This window comes from Taeniopygia guttata, chromosome 2 (genome assembly GCF_048771995.1).
Source record: "Taeniopygia guttata chromosome 2, bTaeGut7.mat, whole genome shotgun sequence".
Classification (NCBI taxonomy): domain Eukaryota; kingdom Metazoa; phylum Chordata; class Aves; order Passeriformes; family Estrildidae; genus Taeniopygia; species Taeniopygia guttata.
In genome coordinates, this window is record NC_133026.1 from 93,387,080 (window position 1) to 93,401,136 (window position 14,057).

Below are 14,057 nucleotides of genomic sequence, written 5' to 3' on the forward strand. Positions count from 1 at the left end.
TTATACCTAATGCAAAGCTTTGACAAGATTTCCATTGGTTTGCAAATAATTTGTTTTCCTTCAGTCTTTACCTGGCCTCTCCAGTAGTGCCAGACAAATTCAGTGGATAGCAAATCAGTACAGAATGTAGCCCATTAGAAAAACAACCCCATGTGACCCTCTCCAAAGGAATTTTGGGGAAAAAAAGGTATTAAAACATCCAATATGCTAACTTTTCAATTTTTTGTCTTTGATTTATCCTTATGCAATCTAGAGGTCAAATATATCATTCCAGTTCTCATAGCAAACTAGCTAAATCCACCAGTTTGGGTGATACAGCTTAAGGAAGCTAAGTATCCCTGTTTGTCCAGGCAAAGGGGATGTAGAACAGATGTGGTAAATAACAGGATCCAAAAAGTCCACATATGAATTATGAAAGCATTAGGACACACTTATTTTGTTAGCTTTTCTTTTTTTCTTTTATCCAGCTGCTAACTAACTGCTAACTTCTCAACTTCTGCACTCATCTTGATATTCATTAAACCAGTGACTGGCACTATTCCATGTCTGGCTGTCAAATTGCAGAGAAATATAGTCATAGGCTGACTGAATATGCATGATGCTGTCAAGCATTGCTACTTAGTGGCATTAATATTGCTATCATTTATTGTTTACATATTTAATGACCTTATTGCTATTAGACACTGTTAGTACTACTAATTATAAGACAATAAACATAATTTATGATCAATTTATAAGGAAATATGTAATAAGTGATTAGTGACAATACCTGAAATAGTTGCAGTTTTTTGTGTGTGCATGCCATAGATTATTTTAGATTGATATTATTGTCATATAAATCTGTTTTGACACTCTCAGATATCAGAAAGTGACCTATATAGAACCATTTTTGTCTTCAGCAGAGAACAGATCAAAGCTATAATTATGGTGTGATTGCATTGGTTTTACCTCTAGTTAGTGAAAAAAAAAAGTAAAGAAAAAAGAAAATTAAAAATCTCTCATAAATCAGGTTTTTCAGGTTCTGACAGCTCTAGTTTTTTGTCTGACTGCACATTATTTCTTTAGCTAGAACCTGAGGAGTTATAGGCCATATTCTAAGAGGCATTGATCATCTTTTGAGTATCCTTGGTTTTAGGATATGACCTATCTTTCCAAAAGGAAATCTTTATCCAAAATATTAATTTTGTAGGCTTTAAATGCCTAAACTCACTTTGATAGTAGCTCAGTGCTGCAGCTTTGGGATATACTGCAGATTTGATGTCAACCACCTGAAATTTGACATAGGAATAACGGCAGTGATCCTCACTCCTGGGTCAGGAGGGTTGGTTTTCTCAGTGAGGATCAGGAGAATTTGCAAAAAGAGCTTTTGGAAGCATGCCACAGGTGAGCTCTCTCTCCTTGTCTTCTGTTCTTGCACTCTCCAGGACAATGATATCCTCTCTCTAAGCCCATGGGACCCACAGGAGATACCCAGGGATGCAGTCTGCCTGCACCCTCTGCTGTCCTGTGTCCTGCCCGTGTGGCCACATTTGCAGCACCAAGTCCTCTGTGGGTTGCAAAGGTCACAGGAGAAGGAGAGAAGCCTTTGTTCTGCTGGCAGGACTGAGGCACCTGGTTCAAAATTGTCTCAGAAATGCCACTAGGAACAACAGACTGGAATTCTTTATAGGCATACCCAAAACAGCTTCCCCATCAACGTTCACAGCTTTAATCTTCTCAGCTGCAGGTAGCGCTGGCTGGGAAAAACTAGGTATATCTCTGTAAAATTATGATTAAACACTATTCTTTGTAAGGAAAACTGTAAAAAATTTAAACTTTCACCATAAACACTGTAGTTTTTGAGAAATGTACTTCTTCCAGGAAGAGGAGAAACTCTTAGCAGCAACCTGCACATGTAAATAATAAAGGAAGAAGGACTGATCCTGCCAGTCATTCCACAATGCCTTTCATTTCCTACTTGTTGCTGCTTGCACAGATCTGTTTTTTAATGTACCTAAGCAGGAGTGGTGACCTGTGGGAAACATGTCCAGAGAGCTGCATATTAGGATTTTTTTTAAGGGTCTCCCTTTCCACCTTTCCTAACAGCAGGGTGACTAGGACTCAGGATTTCATTATGTAGGGAAAAGTTCTGTAACTACGGAAATCAGGGTCTGTAACACAGCCAAGGTATTAAAGTGTCTTTATATTGGGAGGTGGGGGGGAGGGAAGTTATAGAGCAGAAGTCTTTTTAAACAAATGCAAACACTTTATCAGCACAGAATTCTATCTCCAAGATCAATGCTAAGAATCAAAAGCGGTAGAAGGAGAAAGAAATAAAGGAGAAACACAGAATGAATAGATGATCAGGAAATGAAAGAATAGAAGGAGAACAGAAAAGGAGCACAGAGCTAGTATTGAAACGGAATGAAGAAAACACAAAATGAAAGATATAATAAAGGTTTATTTTTGTACTTACATGAAAAATTCATCTTGGTGGATTTACGAGTAATTGTGAATTCAGGAGTGTCCACTAATTTCTGACTTAAAGTAACAGAATCAGCATGTGATAAATTATGTTATGCTCATTCATATGTATATAATTGTAAGAAATTTATATAGTAGAAAAATAAAGAGTTATATGTGTAGCATTAGCAAGGTTACTTCTGCAAAGGCTTTACCCAGAAAAGTTTCTTTTAACATATAAAAGAGCGTTAGAAGGTTAACTGAAAAGGAAAATTCATTCTGAACTAAATTTCTTGGAAAACATGGATCTGACCTTCCCTCCTCTCTTTTGAGAATTATAGACTTACCATGATTTACTCCATTGACATATGCTCTGAATGGAACTGGTTATATTTGAACGTAAGTGTAATTATATGTAAGTACTATAATTTTATCACCATGATGCTACAGCTATTGATTACAGATAATTGTCTGAAGTCTACAGATATGGTTGTGTAAGGCTGACAGCTAGTATAATCTGTTGGGTGTCATCTCCCTGTGCTATTGGAGGAAAATGAAATTAAATCTTGAGAACACCACCCCATTTCAATAGATATCTGAAATACAGAGGGTCATTATTTTATTGCATACTTTTCAAAGTGAGAAAATCTTAACTTGTTTCTGGAAACTGTCTGTAGAACTATAAATGTGAGAACTATTTTAGTTATTGTCTCAGTGTCTCAGATCAAATGAATGCAGTTCACAAAAGGTATTTCTGTCTCCAAGGAAAGCCATTCCTTGGCATCATTATTTCTAAAAGACATTATACAGGGCAAATTCTGCTTCTCTTGCTTCTAAATTGTCTTCAGATTTGTCGCACAGCTCCGAAGCTACAACATTCTTACATTTCATGCAAAATGTTTATAAGTGAGTTTGTTCCTGCAGGTAGAATTCAGCTAACCAATACCTCAAAAGGCAAATCAAAGCATTTTGAAGTTTGCAGTTCTGAGTCTTTGTTTATGTTTGTTTTGCTGGAGTTTGAAATGCAAAAACCGAAAAGTTAAGATCTTCACTGAAATGTCCCTCTTTCTGGGCAATTCTAAGATTATCTTCCCAAACTAGCCAGATTGTTCTCGAAGCTACAGCACGCTGTTCTGAGAGGATGAAAAGTTTTAGAAATGTGATTTTGCTTTCAAAAGCATCAGAAAATCCTTCCTGCTGACTGTTCCATGAAAATAAAGCATAACTTCTGAGTAAAAAACAGCCTATTTCTCTATGATTTTTCCCACTGTGTTGTAATTGTATTCAAAACTGGTGGAAACTGAAGAAAAAGAAAAAATACTGAGGTTGAAAAGACAGAAATTTGGAGACAAGAACTGTGTTAAGCCTCAGGACAAATGAGCACAGCTCCTAATGAAATGAAAAGACAACTAAAGGCTTGTCATACCATCCCATCAAATGGGCTTCATTCACAATATGCCTCTCTCACTAAACAGGAACTCATATCTAGGCCCATCATAACCCCACAAAACAAGTTCTAATTCATGAGAGTAGGACAATCAAAGAGTGTCTGGGCTTCAGAAATGGCTGTTATACCAGGGGCCATGGTGAAAAGCTGCATACATGTGTAATACATATTTGTTCCTGTAAGGATGTCTGCTATCTATTAATTAAAGGGTTTGTAATTTCATTTCAACCAACATATTGGTTTCTGTTCATTATTCCCAGTAATCTCTTAAATGAGTGAAATATCCAGCATTACAGTATCAGTTATATACTGCTTATGTCTCAAACAGAGCCTCTTCACTCTTCATGAGTGTTTCAGCAAGCAGAGCAGCTCTGGTGCCAGGCAATCTTCATATAATATGAGTTGGAAGGGACCTATCAGGATCATTAAGTCCAACTCCTGTTCCTGTGCAGGACACCCCAAGAACCTCACCATGTAGCTGAAACATTGTCCAAATGAGGTCTCCCCTCCGTCTCTTCTCCAGACTGAACAAACCAGGTGACCTCAGCTGATCTTCATTCAGCTTCTCCTCAGGAACTTTCAAAATCCTCATGGTCCTCCTTTGGATGCTTTCTAATAGTTTAATATCCTTTTTATTTTGTGGTACCCAAAACTGCCCCCAGCACTCGAGGTGAGGCTGCCCCAGTGCAGAGCAGAGCGGGACAATCCCCTCCCTTGCCCAGCTGCTGATGCTGTGCCTGATGCACCCCAGGGCAGGCTTTGCCCTCCTGGCTGCCAGGGAACTGCTCAGATGCAACTTGCCATCAACCAGGAACCCCAGGTCCTTTCCACAGCACTGCTCTCCATCCTGTCATTCCCCAGTCCAGTGTTTCCCTGTCATAGGTGCAGAATCCAGCACTTGGCCTTGCTAAAAGTCATATGGCTGGTAATTGTCCAGTCCTCTATTTGTCTAGGTCTCTTTGTTCTCAAGGGAGCTGGCAGTTCCTCCCAGTTTTGTGTCATTGGCAAACTTACTTATTATTCCTTCAGTCATGAGTCTGAGTCATTAATGAAGGTATTGAAGAGCACAGGGCTGAGGACTGAGCCCTGTGGAGCCCCACTAGTGGCAGATCACCACCAGACTGATGTCACCCCATTCAGTGTAACCCTTTGTGCCTGATCTGTGAGCCGATTGCATGCCCATCACATGATGCATTTATCCAACTATGTGCTGGATACTTTGTCCAGGAGAATACTGTGAAAGAGAGTATGAAAAGCTTTGCTGAAGTCCAAAATCTTGTGTGGACACCTCTACGTGGAGGATGAGCTTATGACCTCGATATAGAGCCTGAGCTTATTGCTTATCCCTTCACCACTGGTTTTGCCTCCCTGGGACTCGAGAAGAGCTGAGCGTGCAGGCTGGCCCTGGATGAGTACCTGCTGTCTTAGTGCTATCCAGAGAGAAAAGTGATGGAAGATTTTTTATTCTTGATTTTTCAAATTAAGATGAATTATTTGTCCTCACATTTATTATGGAGAAAAAGATTGGTGATGCTTTCGTGCCTGAGTTGGTGTGATCTTCAAGCTGTGCATAGTTGGAGCTGCCAATGTGGTCATCACCCATTCCTTTAAGATGGAGATCTCCAAGTTCTGGGCTGGCCTTGTTCAGGTCCTTTGAGTGCTAGTGCAAGCAAGTAATAATGATACCATGACTATGTGTGTCTTTCAAAGTACGAAATGACCACTGCAGGTCGTGACAGTCCTAAAAACTGTAAACTGCAGCCATGCTCATAAACATTTTAATAAGACTAGGAAATAGCAGAGCAGAAGTCCATTCCCTGGACGATGATAGCGACATGAGTAGGAAATGTACGAGCCTAACCCTCTCTCTTTGCAGCCTGAAGCCTGGAGTCCTTCAGGACTCCAACTATGCAGGGAAGAAGCCAGGAATGCTTCCTTTGGGACCACAGCTAATTAGAATATCCCAAAATTCAATGTCAAAACCTGGCCAGAAGCCTTAAAGAGAAATCCCCTATTTAAGAACTCGAGCAAAGTAACAGCACAGCCACAGAGAATTTCTTCATTTGGGGGGCTTTATTATTTCAGGGAGAAGGAGGTTCTGTGGCTTCTTTTTCATTTGTTCTTTTTTAGAGAATATTAATGGGACCACAAAATAGTTGTTTTGTTTGATTACAAAGCCTGTCACTTTGAAACAAGTAGAGAAAAGTCTTAAAATCTTTTAATTATTTTTACTTTAAATTTCTATACACTGGACACTCTGACATATGTTGGTGGAATAAAGCAAAAATATAGTTTGTATCTTTAATGCTGCTTTTCTCACTAATAGAGTGGCAGATTGTGGACAGGGTCATATTGCTGCCAAGTATGCCTATGTTGCAAATAATAAAATTCCAGCAAAAACAAGGGACTGGTCATGCAGAAGAATCTAAATGTTTCCTACCAATGTGGTGAATCCCTTCTGCTAGCAATTAATTGGGAGCTATTTATAAATGCTGTTTTCTTCTACTTCAAAAATTTGTTTTATTTATTGCAGTTGTAGCCAATACCACTTAATGTCTAAATTAAAAATCCAGAATACTACTTTCCAGCAGCATTATAGCCTACTTTCCTATGGTGCTTCTATACATTTAAATTTAAACCCCTTTTGAAATTGGTGGAAGTGTGCATTTGTTTAAGACAAAGCATGTGCTCGAGTGTGTGGCTGGACATGGGCAAGGACATGATAGCAGATCAGTCAGAGTTAGTCACACGCTTGAAAACGTTCAGGGAAGGCTTCATCACTTTTCAGAGTATGAGAAGTGCAAAGGTTACAAGGAGCAAATGCCAGTTTAGTATTTTAGAGTGGACATTTACATCAGCACTGGTGTTTCCTTTAAAAAAATTCTTATTAGAGGGTTTTATCTAGATGTCTTTTTATGAGACATTAATAGAGTCTTTATAAAACCACGGGTTAGTTAAAAACTTGCCTTAGATGATGGTGTCATTACTGGTAGGCCCATGCTGCTCTTTTGGCATTCATCAGCTGGAGGCAAGTGGGCTGTCTCATGGGGAGTTGAGAACTTGTAGGTTATCACTTTGATTAGCTGCTGTAGGCAACTGGTGGCTACTGTAATTGCCTCCACAAGTCTGAAATGAATATACATTCCCTCTAACAAGGAAACAGTAGGAATATATGCCTAGTGGAATCTTTAGGTTCCTATAATGCCATGGAGATCAAATTAAAAAAGGAGAAAGAGAGAACCTGTTGCAATCATACTTCATTAATTAAGCATCAATTTAGAAAATACTATGTCATTGACAGGTTTGGGAGTGGCTGCTGATACTGTTTGGCAGGGACAAATTTTCAAGTGGGTTAATGTGTAACAAGCCTTATGGAAGATAATAATGCAGTAACTGGGAGACCACCTCTTTAAAATATTGGTTTAAATTATGATGTACAAAATGAGCCTAATGATTTAAGTATTTTACATAGTTATTTTAGAATAGTTCACTCATTAGCGGACATGTAGGCAGCACTAGGAGCAGGCTGCCTTGTGAGAGGTGTGAGGAGAGGAACAGGAGGGGAGCAGAAAATTTTGCACAGCTCGAACTGTGCAGGTCTGGGGTACAGAAAAGCAACTCAGGGATGGGGAAAATGGGAAACCAGGAGCTAGAACTGCAGCTGAGATCCAAACAGCCTCCACATTCATCTTCTTTCCCAGTTTTGATTTACATCAGCATCCTGTGTTGTTCTATTTCTTTTCCTTCTTCAGAAACCTTCTTCTGCCTGTTTCTTTGGGAGATGTGCCAACTGTCGGGCCTTGGCAGGAGAAAAAGTGCAGGAGCTCAGCTCCTGGCAGCTCCATCTCCTTGAAACACTGTGGTTATGTGAGCTGAATGGCAAATGCTGGGACAAGGTGTTTCAAAAGGGGGCTGGCTGGCCAGCCCCACTGCCCCTGAGACAGACATCCCAGCGTGATGCCCATGATGTGCTGGGAAGTGCTCGGGGGAGAAGGCACAGTGGAGGAGACCTGCCCCGCTCCCCCTCAGTCACCAGCATCACCTGTCAAAGAGCTGTCTGCCTGCAGCCCCCAGGGACAGGGGAGTCCCTGGACACCTGCCAATGGGTCAAAACCTCTGCAGGTTTTGGTTCAGTCCCAGTTCATTTTCTGCTTTGTGTGGATGCATGTGCTGGTTTATTCATCAGCGGCATTTTCCCATCCCAAAAATTATCTGACCGTTCCCAGTCCAACAGTATAGGGGGGTATTGAACAGTGAGTCCAATGGGTCGTGTTGTTTTGTCTTTTCCAAAAGCACAACCCTGTAAGAGGCAATGAAGTTGCACCTCTGTCATCAAGAGTGAAATTTGGCCAGATGCTTCTGAATGAAGAAAGAAAAAGAATACACTGAAGAGCACTGATATACTTTTGTTTCTTGTTGCTAATATAACTGCCATTAATACATTTGGGAAAGACAGGGTGAGAAATGAAAAAAAAAAAAATCCCTAAAATCAGCCATCATCCTGGGGATTTATCACATCATAGCATAGAAACTGAACTTCAGATATTTTACCCGGAAAAGATTTTATTAAAGGCATTATGTTTTCATATAGAAAAAATTGAGTGGAGACTATATTCTTTTTCTTTTCTCACAGGAAAACAAGTTGAGTATTTAGCAATCACATACTTCAGGATAAAAATGGTGTGTGTGCTTTTCACACATTTTCTGCATAAATATTTTGAGGTTCCTGTAAAACAGGACAACTGCTTTTTTTATTCTTCATGAATCAGCCCCTATGTTTGAAACAAATCGTTGCAGCAACATGGAATGACAGCATGACAGCCTAGTAGGTTATTAATGGGAGTGACAGCCTGCAAATCAGAAATCATGGCAGTGCATCTGTATGAACAGCAATTTGTGCTCAGTTGAATAACCAGGAAATCCAGAAAATCAGAAAAGGTTGGGGGAGGAGATGAATCAAACAGTAACATTTTCAGATAACCCAAACTTTCTAGAAGTAATTGGAATGTCAGGTGAATAGCAACATTCAAAAGTTTACTAGTACAAATACTTAGGTTCACATATGTTTGTTTTGATGCCCACTAAAGACCTAAAGTTAAACAAAAGACATGAGGGAAAATGTAAAAATGCTGAGAGGGCATTTTTTATATGTTATAGTAGTATCACCAGGAAAACAAAACTGCAGCCTACTTAGCTGCTTTATCACATTTTGTGAACAAACTTTATTCACTATATATTCCAGATAGTAGAGCTCTTTGATATGAATGTTAAAAACTTTCCATGAAAAAAATCCTGTATAATTTATAAATGCAGGTGTTATGATTTTTCTACTTTCTAGTTCAGTTGTTCTGAGAAAAATCAAGTATATTTCATTTCTCTTTTCAAAGAAATGATGCAATGTAAAGTACAGATTAGCATGTTTCCAGTCTTAGTTTACCTATAAGTTTATGGGAAAACACTATGTATCTCTAGATGTAGGGTTAAATTGTCCACACAGATGTCTTTAGGTTTTCTAGATGCTACTAAAATTCTTCTGATGGGTACCTGAACCTGAATTTACTATTTCACTGTTAATGGGAACTATCTCAGTTACCAATTTTTTAGTGTGCTTCTCAGTAATGTCAGTCTTGGTATTTTCATGAATTGATTGAACTCAAACAGGAGTTTAAGTTTCAGTTACATAGAAATTGCTGTAAGTGACCACCCAAGATCAGAGTTAATAACATTTCTGACTTCAGTCCCAATATGGAGAGTGGAAATTTAGCAGATATAACCCTCAAATCGGAGGTTTCTGCAATACATTGACTTTAAACTTGTGCATCTCAATTCAGATTTCACCCTTTCAATTAGTGTCAGTTGCTTAACCTAAGGGGTATCAATCTCCCAGTGCTACATTCCAGCCATACTATTACTCGGGCAGCAAAACTTTACTTTGATTTATCTGTTCACCAAGGACTACAAACTCCAGGAATATGAACCTCTTTTTGCAGATCCTTGTTAAGCGCAGTAATCTTGCTTTATTACCGTACAGGGGTTGCTAAAAGCGGGAAAACCTGAACAAGGCAAGGGCAAAGAAGGTCTTACCTTCAATGAAGAGGGACAATAGCTCTACTCACCATGAAGAGCATTTGCCTGATCATCAGGTCATCCATATCTGAAGCATAAACTTCCAGTGCTCCAAAGGAAGGAAAAGAGACAAATCAAATATAGACAGAGCACATGCAGTCAGAAGCCCCATACCCTAAATTATACATTCCTTCCCAAAGCAGTAAACTATTCCCTGCTTTGTCTGCCTGTTTGATTCCAGTAGAAAAGTTAAAAAATTGTATCTGATAAATTTGAAAAATCCATTTTCGTTTGTGACAGGTTGGGATTTTTTTTTTTTTTTTTTTTCTCTTCCTGGCTTTGAATATTTCCAATAGCTTTTATTCATAATAGGGTTTTCTTTTTTTCCCCCATTGTATTATCAAGCAGGCAGCCTTTGAATCTCATGTTTAAGTTTTATTTCCAATGTTACAGTAGCAATTTTGCATCTCTTCTTCATCAGCCTTTGTGTTTGATTTGTGTTAGAAGTTAGCTTACTGCTATGGGTAACCCTCAGGCAGTGCTATCATTCTGTCTTGAAGTGGAAAAAAAAAAAAGGCTATGCCTTTTTGGATCAGTAAAAAATAAAATAAAATGAAAATATCTCAAAAGAAAACCCCCATTGGTTGAAAAGCTTTTTAATGTCAATACAAAATATAAACAAAACGTGGTTTCTGAATGAAGTATCAAGACAAATAATCCTCTTGCCCATCTGTTATACTAAAATGGCCGCTGTGGTATAATGTTGTGAGCATACATGTGCCAGTAATGGATGAGATAAAAGCAGACATATGCTAGCAAGAAAGAATAAAAAAAATGATCACAGTAACTTATAAGCTGAACCAGTATGGAGAAATATATTCAGACACGAGAGTACAGTATCTGCCAATCTATGTGTAAAGCACATATTTCCACTGCATATAATTGTTCCAGTTGCTCAGTGCTTTCATCCCAAAGGGCCTCAAGAATGCAACATGTCATCAGCATCAGCCTGGGTAAGGTTAATCCAAAATAAAGACTTCCCCATTTTCCTTAGAAACTGCTCATGAATCTAGCAAATGACCTTTGTAATTACTTGGCATTCTAAATTCTCAATTTACCTGTGAATCAATTCTAGGGTTTGACCAAACTGCAAAAAACTACTCTACTTTTAAGGAATAAAGACAAACAGAAAAGATAGTATTTCCAGATTTATCTGTGAGAATTTTGTGGAGCTGTGCATGAGATAGATTGAAATATACTAGAGATTGCCTCTTGCCTTTGTAAATAGAAATACTGGTAATGACTGAAAGCCACAACACCTGGAAGTCTGTGGTTTGTATGAAATAAATGGGTTGTCTTACTTAAAGTCCTGGCAAACTTCAATTTGTCTGAAGAATAACTAAAACAAAGATGGTGACATAGAGGCTCCTTCATGCTCTGCTGCCAATGAGCCTTGTCTTACCCTCTGGTTGGAAAATGGTATTTCCTACAGGAAATTCCAGGAACTTAGCATATGGAGCCACTCCAAATTGAAACAAGCCCAAATCTCAGACTTTTTTTTTCCCCCTGCAAAATGAAGCTTTCCAAAGTATTTCGTTTTGGTCACACTGAAACACTGAAATAATGTAAGATGCACATTAAAACCTCCAGAGACATTAGCACAGGCATCTGTAGGGGACAGAGTACATTTCCTAGGTGCCTTTAAAAAACGATACTCCTGTTGATCCCTCATGTTAAAGTAGACCCATTTCCCACAGCTAAGCTGGCATTGCAGAGAAGGCATAGAAAGGAGTGGTGTGTACAAACAGGTACATACAACATCCTCAGCAGTCAGTTTGCTCTTTCCATTTCATTCACCTCAGGAATCAGTTTTGCAGACTGGTCCTTCCACAGAGACTGCGCTCCTGAGCAGTGGACAGTCCCCACAGCTTAACCTGAAGTAACCTCAGCAGGCCTTCACTATCTGTAATGTGAAGTTTCCTGTCAGCCCCTTGAACCTTCCCTTGGTGCCCAACAGCAGGTCGTGTCTTCACATCAATTCCTGTTCTGCTGTGGAGCCCCAAGCAGTGGCCAGGAAATCTGTGCTTTCTCTCCCAGCTCCTATTGTGTCATCATTGCCTCATCACCTTTATTCATATTTTTCACTTTTCTCCTTTGCAATATATTCAAATTACAAATTCAGGGGGAGTGTGTGTTTGTGGAAACTGTTTTTCAGTACATGGTAATATTTTTTGTTCCTCAGCCTTGAAAAATCCTTGTGTTCATAACTACACAGGAAGACAGGGCTTGCTGCTGACCTGTGCACATGATGAAGATGGTGAGTAAAACTGTGTTCAAACTTTTCAGGAAAGGGATAAATATATTTAACTTTTCAGGAATGTAGTGACTTATAGCACTAAGTGTATAAGACATATGCAATGTAATTGATACAATTCAACTTTCCTTTACATCGATAATGTCCATTATAATGCCCATAATGTTGTGGACTAGTCTTCAGACACTGCTGGGGGAATGAATTTAAGAACAGAATTTAGGCAGGATTCATCAGTTGCAGGGGTATGTTCATAAGAGGAGGTAAGACACTGGAATGTGGCAGTGTCAAGATTTCTCTGGGGAAAATCAGGCTCAACACATGATATTTAAGTTACAGCAGGACAGAAAAATTAATCTGGCAACCCAAAATATACAACTGATGATTAAATAGTGCCATATCCTTCTTCATGAAAAATCCATTGAATGCAAGTTCAGACTATTCCTCCTCTGTGGATCTACCAAAAAATCCATAGCAAGTATTTACTATTGCCTTTGAAAACATTTGGCAATTTTTTGATACAATTAGCTGCTACACTCATCTTAATGAGATTAATTCTCAGAACAAGTATTGAACCGGAATTTAAGTCACATAGCAGAACAATCCAGCATTTAGATCCAGGTGTGCTCTGGATTGTATCTGTTATTGTAAGTAAAAGACCAGATCTAAAATATACACGTTATATTAATTCTATTTTCCATTATTTTCTCTCTAAACTTCTCTTGTCCTTTCTTTTTCTACCATGACAAAGATATTGAGATAGGCAAGCCTGGCTTATAGTCAGATTTGCTATGAGCAATGATATTGTGATAAATTTGTATCCAAAATCAAATAATTTGTCTAAAGATGTGGAAGATTAATGATGGGAGGGTAGATGAGATGAAGATGAGTCTACTGAGATAAATGACTCGAGACTTTTGACAATTATTTTTTCACGAATGATAGAAAATAGCAGATTCTCAGATCTTCTTTGGAAGAACTATGTGGAAATCACAGCACATGTGCTGCAGAAATAGTGGCATCCTCTGCTAACTCCTGTGTTCCCACAGCTTAAAGCAGGGGAGTATCTCAAGGGCATGACTGGTTTTTATGGTTTTCTTGTGCTCAGAAACTTTCTAAATGTTTATGAATTGTTGGCACAAGACTTAATTTCAAAAAAACCTTCAACCACTTAAAAATGTTTTAGCTTGAGAAAGACAGGGTACCTTGAGATCCCAATTACTTCTTCTATTAGCCAACATGTTCTGCTTGAATGAATACATACAATTGTGGTGGAGAATCCATGTCAGTGTACAGCATGTCTTCCAGTGCTGAATAAATAAGCAGCTTGATAACTGCAAGGGGCCCTTGAGCCACCGAGCCAGCCTCCTTCTTGTTGCATGGAGGAAAAAGAATCCAGTTTTGAGGCAGGTAATTAATTACTTGGTCCTATCTCCAACAAGGGCTTCCTTGGGTGTGTTGCTCAAGTCATTTAGATCCTGTCCATAGAAAGTTTTTGCTGACTATAGTGCTGGACCTGGGTGGAATTTGGTTCCTGAGTGATAATCTATTTAGAAATTTGTGGATATCAACATTTTCACTTGTAGAATTGCTCTAATTTCTAGAGTCCTGTTTCTGTGCATTAACAGAAGTACCATCATTTTAGCAGATGAATTAAGTGGTTTGGTGTTACTTTAATATCTGGGTCTAGCTGGGATCCACATATTCTACTGAAACCTGCTACAGATCTAGTATAGTATGTTTAACTTGAGCTTGTCTAGGCAATGATCTTGCTCAGATCAATGGAAAACA

At 38.8% G+C, this 14,057-nt stretch overlaps 1 long non-coding RNA gene across 6 annotated transcripts in view; it reads left to right on the top strand.

The window, feature by feature from the left end:
* The window catches only part of LOC140682389 (uncharacterized), a 146,676-nt gene that overhangs the window by 56,882 nt on the left and 75,737 nt on the right, over window positions 1–14,057 (top strand). For all 6 annotated transcript variants that reach the window (XR_012054054.1, XR_012054056.1, XR_012054052.1 and 3 more), the window contains exon 3: window positions 12,198–12,272. This is a non-coding gene — a long non-coding RNA (uncharacterized lncRNA). The remainder of the gene's footprint in view (window positions 1–12,197; window positions 12,273–14,057) is intronic.